This window comes from Capra hircus, chromosome 1 (assembly GCF_001704415.2).
Source record: "Capra hircus breed San Clemente chromosome 1, ASM170441v1, whole genome shotgun sequence".
Taxonomy (NCBI): domain Eukaryota; kingdom Metazoa; phylum Chordata; class Mammalia; order Artiodactyla; family Bovidae; genus Capra; species Capra hircus.
This window is the reverse complement of record NC_030808.1, coordinates 3,218,127-3,234,631: the sequence shown is the minus strand read 5'-3', so window position 1 is coordinate 3,234,631 and position 16,505 is coordinate 3,218,127.

Below are 16,505 nucleotides of genomic sequence, written 5' to 3'. Positions count from 1 at the left end.
GCTTCAACAGTACATGAACCATGAACTTCCAGATGTTCAAACTTGATTTAGAAAAAGCAGAGGAAGCAGAGCTCAAATTGCCAACATACACTGGATCATTGAAAAAGCAAGAGAATTCCAGAAAAACATCTACTTCTGCTTTATTGACTATGCCAAAACCTTTGACTGTGTGGATCACAACAAACTGTGGAAAATTCTGAAAGAGATGGGAATACCAGACCTCCTCACCCATCTCCTGAGAAATCTGTATCCAGGTCAAAAATCAACAGTGAGAACTGAACATGGAACAGACTGGTTCCAAATCAGGAACGGAGTACATCAAGGTTGTAGACTGTCACCATACTTATTCAATTTACATGCAGAGTACATCATGTGAAATGCCAGGCTGGATGAAGCACAAGCTGGAATCAAGATTGCTGGGAGAATATCAATAATCTCAGATATGCAGATGACACCACCCTTATGGCAGAAAGCAAAGAAGAATTAAAGAGCCTCTTGATGAAAGCAAAAGAGGAGAGTGAAAAAGTTGTCTTGAAACTTAACATTCAGAAAACTAAGATGATGGCATCCAGTCCTATCACTTCATGGCTAATAGATGGGGAAACAATGAAAACAGTGAGATACTTTATTTTGGGGGCTCCAAAATCACTGCAGATGGTGACTGCAGCCATGAAACTAAAAGACATCTGCTCCTTGAATGAAATGCTATGACCAACCTAGACAGAATCTTAAAAAGTAGAGACATTACTTTGCAAACAAAGGTCCATCTAGTCAAGGCTATGGTTTCTCCAGTAGTCATGTACGGTTGTGAGAGTTGAACTATAAAGAAAGCTGAGCACAGAAGAATTGATGCTTTTGAACTGTGGTGTTGGAGAAGACTCTTGAGAGTCGCTTGGACTGCATGGAGATCCAACCAGTCCATCCTAAAGGAAATCAATCCTGAATATTCATTGGAAGGACTGATGCTGAAGCTGAAACCCCAATACTTTGGCCATCCAGTGAGAACTGACTCATTTGAAAAAACCCTGATGCTGGGAAAGATTGAAGGTGGGAGTAAAAGGAGACAATAGAGGATGAGATAGTTGGATAGCATCATCTACTCGATGGACATAATTTGAGCACGCTCCTGGAGTTGGTGATGGACAGGAAGGCCTGGCGTGCTGCAGTCAGTGGGATTGCAAAGAGTCAGACATGACTGAGCGACTGAACTGAACTGAACTGTTTAGTCCATGGGGTCATAAACAGTGGGACACCACTGAGCGACTTTCACTTTCACTTTCAGCAAATAAAGAAGCAAAGAAATCTGAATATACTGAAGAATTTTAAGGCCAGGAGATACAGATTAAGTGTTCAAGTACATTTGGGAACTTAATATGTCTTGGCCTATGTGTTATTGAATATTTTGAGTGACATAATTGATGAGGAAAAATTTTCCATATTTATTGCAATAAATCACTCATATCTTTAAGGGAAAGGATCAAATACCACAGATGTTAGTTATGCATTTTCTTAAACATTTATCCAGACTCATATTTTTTATAACTTTCCAAAAAATATTGCACACTGGAAATTCATTTTTTATGAAGACACAAATCTTGATGACACTCATTTATCCTTTTTAGCTCAATTATTCATCCTTAACATGTTTATATTCATTTTGAATTCATCTAATGGATATACAGTAAAATCTACCATAAAAAAATGTACTTAACAGCAATCCTCATTGTTCATTTATAAGCTTAGTATTTGAAGAGCACTTCAAAGACACATTTTGACCAAAGTCAAACAGCCATGTTTAAAATCAAATTTCAACTGAAGCTGAGGTCAATGTGATCTATCACTAATACAGAATATAATTCCTATTCATAGAAGTAAATCTGAAGTTTTTTAAGTATTATTACCACATTATTAAAAATTATATGGACAAAATATAAGGTGTGGTAATTTAGTTAGTTAGGCATGCCATGTCACAGGAGGCCACATACAGAAACACTAGGGTCAGTCAGGAGGTAAAGGAAGAGATAACAATGTGGATAAGAGACTTTCTTATAGTTTCCACAGCAAGGAACAGAGAGGCAGGGTAAACAGGCTTAGGAATGGCTAGTGTGAATAATTTCAGCAGGCTCTGGGGCCTTGGGACTACCCCTAGTTATCTGGTATGTGGTCCTAGGGTGGTTTGAAGAGGTTGATAGTGGCCTAGGGTGTGAAAGGCAAATAGCAGAATTGGTTGGGTTGAGGGTTCTGGATTTATTGGTTTGCATTGAAAATGTAATAAGCTCATGATGATTTGCTTGTTTTCTCAAGAAACTGGCTAAGCCTGGGAGGAGGAGTCCCTCCAGGGTCAGCAAGACCCAGTTATCAAAGCATCAGGAAAGTAAAGGACTTGGCTAATACATTTGCATATACTTGTTGCTTCATTCCATAACTTGAGGAAAAGCTTTTCCTTCAACATTGGATGGTAATGTAGCAGTATTATTAACTTTCAAAGCAAATGATTTATGAATTATCTATACCTCAGATTTCATCGCATGGACACTAAGCTTAGCATCTCCTCTAGAATAGAACAGTGGGAAACAGATATGAGGGGAGACATACATACATGAGTTTGAGGTAGCAGATTCTTTGGCAGCAGATTCCAGCAATAGATAAACTATCTGCAAGTAGTCAGATGTCCTTCTATATTGGTATAATCTAGGCTTCCCTGGTGGCTAAGCTGGTAAAGAATCTGCCTGCAATGCAAAAGACCTCGGCTTGATCCCTGGGTTGGGAAGATCCCCCCCGGAGAAGGGAACGGCTACCCACTGCAGTATTCTGGCCTAGAGAATTCCATGGACTGTATAGTCCATTGGGTCACAAAGAGTTGGACATGACTGAACTATATTGGTATAATCTGACAAGTGAAATTTTGATGCTTCTTCAAACATCATTTAACATAATAAACGCTATTCTATCTTGTTTGGGACATCTTATATAAGCACATGACCAAAAAGTCCCAAAATTCTGTGTGTCATATAGTTTGTCCTTGGCTAAACAATAATAATTTAATTAGCTCGCTATCTCATGAATTATAGAAGTATTTCTGTTTCTCTACCATGTGCTGTATTTATGCCCTGAACATAAAACTAAAGGGTGAGAACAAAGATCATGATATATGTAATTATCAAATCACTTAGAGCCTTCATCATGTTTTTCCCACCATCACTGTCAATTGTAATCACTTTCTTTTACTGATTTCCTTTCTCTAAATATATTTTTCCACCAGATTTCCAATGTTGTTCACTGTGTGAGTTGCAGAGATTTCTCAGCAAGAGTAAAACAGAATCATGATGAGTTTCATTATTAACACAAACATATTATCAACCTGAGAAAGATTTTTTTCATTGCTTCATCATGTTCATTATCTAGTATACAAAATACAGAATAGAACATTTAATTACATCATTAACCCTTTGGGAAACAGAGAACTTACTTCAGAAAAAGAAAACCTAAGTAAAATTAAATATTTTCTAGAAGAAATTATGTGCCTTACAGTCATAACTTGGGGAAATCTCAAAAGTATTTAAGAAAAAAAAAAAAAAAGCCTGAGTCCGTAGCACTAATTTCAGCCTAAAAGTCTGTGGTTTTCATTTCAACATACATTTTCCATAGACTCAAAATCATAAGGCAGTGTCTTTCTTTTTTAAGCATTTCTCTAAGGCTTTTGCCTTGAATTTTTATAGTGAAAGTCAAATACCTATTTCTCTCAAAAAGCATCCAGATAAGGTAATAGGGAAGAACAATTCTGACTCCATATTGTGTCTGTTTCTTTTACTTCAACTTTTGTATTCTATTGCTTTGCTGCAAGTTAAGAATGTTGCCTGTAACCTGAAGTATACAGGGTGCCCCATTCTCAAGATTCTGACCTTTAAAGGTATAACACTTTTGCATGGATATAAAGATGAAAAAGGAGATATGGGTTTGATCCCTGTGTCGGTAAGATCCCCTGGAGAAGGAAATGACAACCCACTCCAGTATTCTTACGTGGGAAATCCCATGGATGGAGGAGCCTGTCAGGCTACAGTCCAGGACATCACTAGAGTCAGACATAATTGAGTGATTAAACTACCACCATCAGAGATGAAAAAGTTGCAGAAGAGAGAATCATATTTGCCTTGTTTACAGGGACATCCTGACCTGACTTTACATGCGCAGCTACAAAAACAAAGGATTTTGATGCCAAGAAGTTAACAACAACCAACCATACCCCCTCCCCCTTTTAGCATAAAAGAAATCTGAATTCTAAAATTGAGTACAATGGTTCTTTGGGACTGTAGTCAACCATTTTCTCAGTCTACTGGCTTTCTGAACAAAGTCTCTATTCCTTGTCCCAACAACTAGTCTCAATTTATTGACCTGCCAGGCAGCAAGCCATATGAGCTTGTACTCTGTAACAATAGTAAATGGTTTCACTCACTTCTCAGGATATGCAAGTGTTTCAGTGAACACCTCTGTGATATAGGTATCATATTAATCTCAACAGTTGCTGGCCCCTGAACTGATGAAAATCTCAAGTAGAGACCTCAAGACCCTGCTCTAGAAAAGTTTTTGAAAATGCAACCTATCCTACACTTTGATTTGTCATCATAACAGTAAAGCAACATAAACAAAACTTATCTACTCAATAGGTTCTAGACTGGACGTTGTAACCTCCAGAAATCCCTTTCTAGCTCCAGAATTCTACTTTTCTATTTGTTCTTATATTATGTTGAGAAGTACAAGGTGCTATATACTCATAAAGGGTCACCAAAGTGCAGGTACAATCAACAAAATACTCTGAATTGCTGTGCAAACACAAAGTAAACATTGTGCTATCACAAGCTTAAATAGAAACAACTACACACATATCAATAAATTTCGTAAAACGAAAAGTGATTTTCCTTTCAAGGCAAAATTAGAGCCAGTAGTATGTTTAACATGATGTTCAATGAAAACATCATATAGCTTGCAGTGATGACAGAAACCATACACATTTGTGTAGGGACTATAAAAGGAAGGCTAGAACTACATAAAGAATTGCAAGAATTAAATAAGCCTTAACGACAATATCTGTAAAAGGCTAAATAGAAACATCATGTCTGAATGTAATCCTCTTCCAGGTTATCACTAACACTTTTTTGCTCTCTTGCCCAATACTGCCTTTTGTCACCAGTCAATGAAAAATATTTTTTACCGTTTATTCCCCATGGAGTAGTGTTAACCTCTGTATCATGTCGCCCTGAGTGTTGGCTTCACCATTTTATTGATTGACAAAACAATCGGTTTTGTCAGCTGATTGTTTTGCTCAACCACAGTCAGTTTACAAGAAAAGTCACTGTTGTTCTATCATCTGTTCTTCTCATCCTGTACTGTTTTCACTTTCCTTTAGTTGGGCTGTGTTATGGGTCATAAGTAGTGGCAAGAATCTCCTAAGAAAGAAATAGAAGTTTTTAAAAGATTGAGTATCAAAATATACAGCATTTAACCCTATTTCAGGTGAGAGGGTGTTTGAAAACACCCCAAATTGTGTAAAACTGTGATTAAACAATTAAGTATGCTGTACTTTGTAGAGAAATATGATGCAGTCATTTTAAAACTATGTTTTCAAATATTTAATTTTATAAAAGAGTATTTAAAACGATCGCACCCTTAAAAGTATAAAAAATTACTTTCAGTCACTAGGGATAAGACATTAGTCACTCCTGATTAATGAATAATATTCATGATTTTTCTTACTTTATTTTCCATACTGTTTGCAATGAGTGATTATTCACAGAAAAAACATAATTTTTAAAAACTTTTCTACATAAGTAAATAACAACCCATATTCTTTTAATCTTTTCCTATGGAGCTCAGTTTCTCTCCCCTTACTTCTAATATAGAGAAATTTCCAGTTATTTCTAAGCAATGCGTTCAAATGCTTTTCTTTTCCTAAATTTCCTACATTCTTAACAAAACTCATCTGATAAATATGGAATCAGTATTCTAATACTGGTCTGGACAGAGCCATATAGCGGGAGGTTTAATTATCACCTATGTGTCATACTTCCAGTAATTTATATTTGACTCAGGTTCTTTTTTAATTATATACTACACTGCTGATTCATTCCTAGTGTATGGCTTGTTTGGTTTCTGCAATACTTTCCTGAGCCAAGATTGCTCCATCCTTTCCCTGGCACTGATTTACACTTATTTCTCCCAGGCCAAACTTCATTCTTGCTGATCACTGTTTAGGTCAGTGAAATCTACTTGAAATCTACTTTGAAATCTACTCCTAACCTTCAAGATTTGGGAATGCCACTCAAGTTAGTGACACCAGGAGAACATGGTGAACATATCAAAATCTTTTTTTAGATCAGTGTTTCTAAAAGGTGATTCTAATACTGTAGTCATCTTGCGCTGGTTAAACATGCAGAAAAATAGGGTGTGCACCAGACTCTAAGCCAAAAACTGTGGAGGCACAACTGCGAACTGTGCACCCTTTAACAGCTTGGCAATAGTTTATAATGTGTGTTCAGATTAAAAATCATGAAATCTACGTTATTATAAAATGAATTTCACATATTTTATATATCCACCATGGCTGCTAAGACATTTTCAAAAACTGCCTGGTTGTCTCTCCCCACATTTCCTCTCTTTCAGTCAACCTGGAGATCAGGCCTACCCCAAATTCTGAATAGATTGTGCTCTTAGCTTACTGCTAGCCAAAACAGGTTCAAGAAGCTTAGCAAACCTCATATAGGAACTTCCTAAAGAATCATTTCATTTATATATCCTTGTCAAAAAGACAATGCATGGTGATGGAGAACAGACCAACGGTTGTCAAGAGTCAAGAGAGAGAGTATGACTAAAATATGGACAGCATGAGAGAGTTTTTTGGGTGATGGAAAATTTCTATATCTTGATTTTTCTGATAATTACACACATATATTCCAGTTTTAAAATTTGTACATGATTTTACTATATGCTGATTTCTAAATGTTTTTAATCTTGCTTGATAGAAATTTTTCTTACATATATAAAATACTCCATTTGTTTTGATGATCTTGATTATACACTTGGATAATGTTACATCTTTCAGAGAGCTTTACATCTATCACATCATTTTGCTGCCTATACAAATGCATTATCTTGGATTAGCTTTTATGCTGCTTCATAGGCTTACATTGGAAGAGATTACCAGAAACAGACATTAGAAACTCATTATAATGTTAATATTAGAAGTGTTCTTAAAGTGCTATATAATAATAACAGTAACATCTTTTCTAAAAAGTATTAACAGTTAATTTAGTGCACAGTTGAATTATGCTTGAATTCACAGTTAGGGACCCAGGAGGATGTGGATATTACACAGGGGACTCTCATTTTGGTTGTTTGATCTAATGCAGTAAATTCTGCCATTTCTCTTCCATGTCCATTTTGTCAAGTTTGATGGTTCAGGAATAAACCAGAATGTGAACTGCAACTTACTGTAAAGAAAATTCACCTTCCTTGACCTTTTATATTTAAAGGGATTTAAAACATATTTTTCATCTTCCTTCATGCCATCCATTGAGAATACTCGAGAGAATAACTTTTTCTTTGCTTGCTGTGTGAGGCATATACCACTGTAACATCGCTGGGATTTATTTTAATTCACAACCTTGTCCTTTTGTTAGTAATAGTTTAACCATTAAATTCATGGATTCAAAAAAGTAACCATACAAACCAAAATCAGACTTGAAGTAGAATATAATGGACATAGAAGGGATGTAGATTTTAAGATTCCTCCTGTACACTAGTTGTTTTAGTTGGCATTTAGTTGACATTGAGAAGACAACAGGAAACTGTTTTTCTTAAAAAGTCAAAACCTTATTGAGACACTTAATGCACTGGAGATTAAAGAGGTTATGGCTAATTTTAATCCCCAGATTTCTCATTCAAGACTATAATATAAATAAAAGAATGAAAGAAGAGTCCATGAACATTCACCATGCACTGCTTACTTTTGTCTTAAATCAATATCCCTCCAGTAGATAGAATGCTTATAATAGCAAAACATTACCCTCACTGCAAAATGCAGAAGGAAAATATATCCACAAAGAATGAATCAACAGAACACCACAAAATTGAAAAGTCACACTTATAGGCTAAGTTAAGTATATTTATTAGAATAAGGAAATCAATGTAAAAACTCAACCAGAATATAGGGGGAACATGAAAACCAAATATACTGCACTAGGCCATTGAAAATCCTAAGGTACAATACACTATCAAGAAAAATTAAGGCTTCAGTTACAGTTCAGTTCACAAAGTTTATGATCACTCTACTTTGCACAGTTCAATATATAGAGAATATGAAGTCCACGTTCTGTACTCTGGAAAGCTGTCAGTACAATATTGCTTCAAGTTTGGTTCTGAGAGATGCAGATTATTGTACAGTTCCTGTGGTTAGAAGTTGATTAATAGAGGTCAAATGTCCAGTATCTTCTGTAGTCAAATGGGCGGAAGCCACCATATCCGTATCCGAACCCATAGCCCACTGGGGAATAGGTGCTACCATATCCACAGCCAACACTGTAGCCCAGGGGGTATCCCCAACTGCCCCAGTAGTAACCTGGGTAGATGCCTTCATTGAAAAAGCCACCGGACATTTTTGTTAAGAGATGAGTGTTCAGTGGCAAAGACCCCGTTTCCTGGGAATAACTTGCTCCATCTGTCCAAGCCTTTTATACACTGCCACTAAGGGGTGTGGCAACAAATACCCACCCTAGGCTTCTTCATTACTCTTTAAAATTGTTTCAGGATGACTGACTGCCTAGTGTTCCTTGAATTAATTTAGACCCTATAATGGAGAAGCTACTGAAAAGTCATCAAAGTCTTTGGTAAAAGCAGATTCCCAATTTAACCTTCAAAACTCAGGCTTCCAAACAACCAGAAATATTCTTAGTATGTTACCTAACATGGCCTGTGAGATTGCAGGCATTTTCTGACCACACAAAAGGGACTATTAATGCTGTCTAAACTTTGTGACTAAATATACCAGAGATTGCTCTCCCAAGAAACTTCTGATGTACGATTGAGCCCTTTATAGATGTTTTCAAAACTAAGGCAAACCTTCTGGTAATATTTCATGATCTATTCCACAATTTAACTGCAATTATTTTATGTTCAGTGATCCCTTAACATCTGTCAATGATGAAGAAACATTTTTATGTTTATAAGTAATCAGTTTTCTAGAATAACCACTACATTTAATTAAAAGTTTAATGAATTTTCAGTGTCTTCACTGTTCCTCCTTTGTCATGGAATAATGAACCATGTTTAAGCTCTACGTTTATTAAATAGCCTGATGTTAACCAATATCTACTATACATAAGAAAATAAGTAATTGGAAGAACAGAGTACTTCACAGGGTCAACCAAGTGAGATAAATTACAAATGTAGTTCCCCTCATGTTTTTCTCGATAATCTACCCTCAGGAAACATGATTTTTCATGATTAACTATCAGCTTGTACTGAGAATGAGAAGAATAAAGAATAAATGTTGCATTAAAAAAAAAAGAAATGTAACATTAGCCTTTCAACAGAAACTTAAAGAATTTCTGAACCTGCTTTCCACCTTGCTACTGCTAAGTTGCATCAGTCATGTCAGACTCTGTGCGACCCTATAGACAGCAGCCCACCAGGCTCCTCTGTCCCTGGGATTCTCCAGGCAAGAACACTGGAGTAGGTTGCCATGTCCTTCTCCAATGCATGAAAGTGAAGAGTGAAAGTGAAGTCGTTCAGTCATGTCCGACTCTTAGCGACCCCACAGACTGCAGCCTACCAGGCTCCTCTGCCCATGGGATTTTCCAGGCAAGAGTACTGGAGTGGGTTGCCATTGCCTTCTCCACTTTCCACCTTACATATATTTAAATCAGTAAACCAACTGGTTTTTACTTATTTCTTCCTTAGGATATGATCAATATTGTCAGAAAAATACCCATTAAGCTGAATGAAATAAGAAAAAACTAGATTATTGTATCAAAGTACAAATTTAACAAAACAGTAGCAATTCTTTCAAAGGATACTTTGAAAATTTAAAATTTGAAAATGTTTTAAAAATTGTTCAGGACTCATTTTAAAGATGATAGTTCAATTCAGTCACTCAGTCATGTCCGACTCTTTGCGAACCCATGGACTGCAGCATGCCAGGCCTCCCTGTCCATCACCAACACCCAGAGTTTACCCAAACTCATGTCCATTGAGTTGGTGATGCCAACCAACCATCTCATCCTCTGTCATCCCCTTCTCCTCCTGCCTTCAATCTTTCCCAGCATTAGGGTCTTTTCAAACGAGTCAGCTCTTCACATCAGGTGGCCAAAGGATTGGAGTTTCAGCTTCAACATCAGTCCTTCCAGTGAATATTCAGAACTGATTTCCTTTAGGATGGACTGGTTGGATCCATCCAGTTGGTTGGATCCAGATGGCATCCAAAGATGATAAAGCCAACTTTATTTAAGGAAAGCTACTACAATGTAGTAATACAGCTTTTGTAATAGTAGAGAAAGATTGGGCTCAACTTGGAACACAAGGAAGAGTGGAAATTGCTAGCCAAGGAGCAAGGGAGAATCAGGGGATGGAAAATTACTAACATGGTTACTGACAGGATTCTTACTGAAGTCAGTTCCAGAGAGATCAGACTGGGAGATGGTGGAAGATGAGCAATCAGATCATGTATTGAGGGTGATCAGACACTGAAGTTGGGAGAGTGGGTGGAAGGGTTCTGGTTTAGCTGAATTAGCAGATTTCTTGTTAAAACTGGATGATACAGAGACAAACACAGAAAATCAAAAGTCAAACCTAGTTGAGAAGAAAGTTCAGTGAAGTCTGATTAGAGTGTGATCAAGGAGAAAATCTTTGTCAGATAATAAGCCTCTTTTCCTTACCTTTACTTCCTTCTTCACTGGCCTCCTACCTCTAGACTGTGCAGTTTTATATAGATCACTCACCTCTTCATTTAAGGCAGAACATCAAATCAGTTTTTACATTTACAAAGAATTGTACTGGAGAAATACCCTATAATTGATATCTCTAAAATTCTAAGAGACACAGTTGAATGAACGTCACTGAGAATGCTGGGGGATATGAAATTGCTGCATGACATCTGATCAGCAGATCCTAACTACATGGCATCCACAGCCCACTCCTCCATCTCAGAAATATGTTTCTGGGCTCATAGTCACCACATTCATGAAATCTCTTGTGAGTGTCAAAAAACAAACAAACTAAATTTGAACAAAAGACTTTCGTATTTGAACAAAAGACTTTCAAAGGATCTCATTGCCATGATCAGGGATTCTTTATTTTAATTTGAAAATGGCATCTTGTCTTTTCATTCATGTGACATTTATCCAGGATTCAATATAAGCCCAATGCTGTGCTTTATTTTGCGGACACAGTAGTGAGCAAGACAGATAATAGCCCTTTATAGAGCACACAGCTCTATAGGATGCAATTAGAGTTGACTCTTGTTAGTGGGAGACAGGCAGCAAGGGTTCAGCATCAAACACAACCAGATTAGAAATCCCGTTCTGCCACTCTCTGGCTTTGAGAATATCATTGAATGTTCTGAATTCCAGCTTCCTCTTGTACAAAATGAGGATAACAGAATCTAGAACAAAACCAAAGTCATGGGGTTGTAAAGAAGAGTAATGTATTACGAGCCCAGAAATAAATGAAATATTACTTCTTTTGCCTAATCATTTTTATCATTGAAATGACTGAAAAATCATACTATGCTCAAGAAGATGACCTCATCTAAAATCTCAACTTCACTTCAGCAGATTTAATGTGGTAGGAGAGCAATGGGATGAAAGCATGCTTATCAAACATTTAATTCAAAAGTTATTGTGCTGTTCTAGGATGTACTAGGGAGCTGGTGGCTCGATGGTAAAAAATCTGCCTGCCAATGCAGGAAATGCAAGAGACACAAATTTGATCCCTGGGTCAAGACAATCCCCTGGAGAAGGAAATGGCAACCCACTTCAGTTTTCTTGCCTGGGAAATCCCATGGACAGAGGAGCCCAGCGGGGCTACAGTCCATGGGGTCATCTAGAATCAGACACAACTGAGCAACTGACCACAGAATATACACAAGGTTGGGCGGGTGGTTGGATTTAAGTAAAAGTTACTTGCACAGTTGCCATTTTAAAGCCATGAGTTGAACACGTCCACTGGGCAGCAACTATCACATTTTGGATGGTTCCTTCGACAGCAAGAGAAATGAGGGAAATCAAAAATCCGAGCCATGTAAGTATGAAACTTTTCCTGGTTCTGCTTTGCTTCCTGTGTCTGAAGTTTTGGACAAAAGAGTGAGCAAAACCTTCTTTGGATAAGTAAAATTCACTTTGAATAACTTTACCAAATACCAGTGTCATCAGTTGATTCTCCAGTGTTTTACATTTATGTTCTTTTAGCATCTCCAGCAAGTGAAGAACTCTGGCTTATAAGGTGTCTGACATCTTCCTTAGGTATCCATTGTAGTTGAAAGGTTTTTTCAAGTTTGGACAGCAGAGCTGGTATGAGTCTTTGAAAATGATGACTCACTGCAACTGTGAGATTTCTCTGTGCAGGGAAGGTGCTTCTCTTGATCTCTCTACTTTCTGAGAAACTGCTCATACATCTAGTTAGAAATTTACCCTGGCTTCATATGATCTCTGGGAATAGAGGTGAATCTGTGGTCCTCTAAAAAGTAAAAACCTGGAGGACAAAGATATAGAAGCAAAAGAGGAAAAGCTGCAGACAAGTGAAAAAATATGAAGGAGGGAGGGAAAATCATTGATCTTTTCTTATTTTTAAGAACAATGTAAATATGGTATAAAATTTCCTGCCTGCACCAAGCTTGCTAAGACTCTGTCATCTTCACATTCTTCATTGTCATAACTTCATGGCCAACATCTTGGATGAAAGTGAAAGCCACTCAGTCGTTTCCAACTCTTTGGGACTCCATGGACATGGAATTTTCCAGGCCAGAATACTGGAGTGGGTAGCCTTTCCCTTCTCCAGGGGATCTTCCCAACCCAGGGATCAAACCAGGGTCTCCTGCATTGGAGGCAGATTCTTTACTGACTGAGCTATCAGGGAAGCTCTCTTTATGGGATGGTGTAATCAAATACTCTGGTCTCATAAAAAGCCACATTTGGAGAACATTTTTCTACCAACCTTGTGACAGAGGGCATATATTAGACACCTCAAAAATGGCCTTAAGAGAATACTAGGAAACTGTTTAAGGGAACATTGCTAATAGACTTATTATCAAAGTTAGTTTTGGATATGTGTACTACATCTTCTTTATCCATTCCTCTGCTGATTGGTGTTTAAGCTGCTTCCACATCCTGGCTAGTGTAAACAGTGCTGCAATGAACATTGGGGTGCAGATATCTTTTTGAATTAGGATTTTCTCCAGGCATATGCCCAGGAGTGACATTGTTGGGTCATATGGTAGCTCCTTAAGGAGCCTCCATACCTGAGGAATGAAATTGCAGAGATGTGAGTGGACCTACAGACTGTTATACAGAGTGAAGTAAGCCAGACAGAGAAAAAGGTATATTGACACTTATGTGGACTCTAGAAAAATGGTACAGATGAGCCTATTTGCAAAGCAGAAATAGAGACACAGATGTAGAGAATAAATCCCAAGGCTGGGGGTGGGGAGCGGAGGGAAGGGTAGGGTGGGAGGAATTGGGAAATTGGGATTGACATATATACACCACTATGTATAAAATACTAATGAGAACCTACTGCATAGCACAGGGAAGGCTACTCATTGCTCTGTGGTGATCTAAATGGGAAGGAAACCCCAAGAAGAGGGGACATATATGTACAGCTGATTCACTTTGGTGTACAGCAGAAACTAACACAACGATGTAAAGCAACTCTACTCCAACAAAATTGTTTTGCAGTTAACCTTGGAAAATTCTCTGAGGCTTTAAACCTGTCCTGTGAATGTAGATACAAATGAGCAGTCATACATTCAGCTACGACTACGGAATCATGACTTCCAAGGAATCAAGGAACTGGGAAGCCTAATGTCTAGAATAGAAGCTTTAGGAGAAGGGACAGAAAGTCAGAATCCATGTGGCAGACATTAGCGACGCCTAGAGTTTTCACACACCAAAAACAAATCCCTAAAGAAACTTTCAGCATTCGAAACCCCAGCTTTCTGCAGACAAGTTGGTCGTGGGAACAAGTCATTAAGAAACAGCAAGCAGAGCAGCTCTGCACTCTGAATTCCAGGGAGGCTTCCGCAGTGTGACCCTGAGTGCAGCAGACTCATCACTCCAGGACAGCCTCTAGCCATGCCTTCTTCTTCCAGGAAAAATTGCTCTGAAGCATCCTAAGCTATAAGAGGAAAATATGTATTTCTCTCTCTTTCTCTTTCTTTTACAGGTTCCTCTATAGACAAGGTGTCTATTACGTATTCAAGTCACCTTTCTCAGCTACAGGCTTTATTCAGCCCGGAAATCTTAAAAATAATAGATCAGTTTTTCAGGTAATTCAGAAAAATAAGTAATTCATGGGAAAACAGGAAAGAAAAATAATACTTCGCTTCACGTGTGACCTTCTGCAATGAATCCAAATCATAAAATGCACAGACATCAGGCTTCCAGACTGCAAATGAATTAAAGAATAGTTATAAGATGTTAGCAAAAGAATGCTTGGTATTTTTTTCATATTTGTTGAGGAAATTTGTCAGATAACTCAGTCATATTTACTAAATTTCTACTGTGTGTAGAACACTAAACTGGCCCAGCTCAATGCCAAAACTCATGTACAATTAGTAATAAGTATCTAGCCATATTTCCTACAGACCACAGCCAAGCCTGAATGTAGTAGCATCAAATGTTCCTCCTCCTCTTTCTTCTCACTTTGTGTGTAAATGCATTTATTTTGTTTTCATTGAATCCTATGTAAACATAAATGAAATAACTTGGTTCCTAGATTCAAAATAAATGGAGGAAGCTGAAAGGATGGGAAATAAAAAGCCATGAATAAGAATTTTGTCACTATCCCAAACCGGTTGCACAAAGATAACCTACTTATGGAGAATGCAATGTATGGCAAAACCAATGCAGTATTCTAAACAAAAAAATATTTTAAAATCATAAATAGAATAAATAAATAAATAAATAAAAATAATAAATACAAATTTCCAGAGCCTATAGAAGATCTTCCTATCAAGATTTCCGAGGGTGGGATCTGAGTACAAGCCTAAGTAATAAAAGCTAACTACAGTTAAAAATAACCAACATGAAGTAATGCAGAACATTTTATTACATGGAAAAATATGAATTTATAAAATCATCCCAAAGTACAATTTTTCTTTTTGTGTGTGTCTTTCTCAATTTTATTATTGATATTTCATGATATTACATGATGTTTTGTGGGTAATCTTGTGTAATGAGATGCAGAAGCTGGGGGAAACCCTCTTGGAAGTCTTCTCTCTCCTTGCTTCCTTCTCCTCCCCTTCCCTATGCAGAAATAAACGAAATAGAACCTACTAGAAATGCTAAAAGATTTCTGATATAATCTGTTTCCTTGACTTATTTCAATAGGCTTTATATATTTTACACATCAGAGTAATAAAGTTGAGGAGGGAAAGCTAACTTTTTTGTTCATAATACAGTATTCCTACTGTATTCCTTCAGTCTCTCATTCATCAACAGAGAGCTTCTGTTAATGACATAACCCTTCATTCCTGTACAGTAATTTCCCCTTGGCTCTCTAAAACTCTGTCCTCCCACTATACTTGGACCATTCTTGTGGTGACTATGAAACATTTTTTCTTAAGCAGAGTATATAATCAGAAACTTCATCCCCAATACCGCAGTTAAAAGTGCCAAGCACAGTAGTCATACTTCAATGTACCTCTTGTATGTCTCTGGGGCTGTAAAGAATTCCTTCTTCTGGCCTTAATCTTGCTGAGTTCAGATGTAGATAATATTCTTCTATCAAGATTAAGTTATCTGAGCATAAATTAATGAATAGATAAATAAGTGTGTGTGTGTGTATAATGTCCTGAAACAGTGCTTCTTAAAGCATGGGGGTCAGACCATCTGATATAAAATCCTGTTGCTGTTGTTGTTCAGTAGCTAACTGGTATCTGGCTTTTTGCAACCCCAGAGTCTGCAGCACACCATGCCTTGCTGTCCCTCACTATCTCCCAGAATTTGCCCTGGGGAGATAGAACAGAATCCTAGGGCACTTCTGAAAACTTCAGATTTCTGGTTCATCCATGTTGTTTCCAATGACAAAATTTCTTACATTTTTAAGATTGGGTGTAATGCAATGTAACAAATTAAATATTCCATTGTATTTACACAACATTTTCTTTATCCATTCATCTCTCAACAGACTCATAAGCTGTGTCCATACCTCAGCCACTATGAATAATGTTGAACAATGAACACAGGAGTGCAGATACCTCTCCAAGATAATGACTTCCTTTCCTCTGAGGATACTCCCAG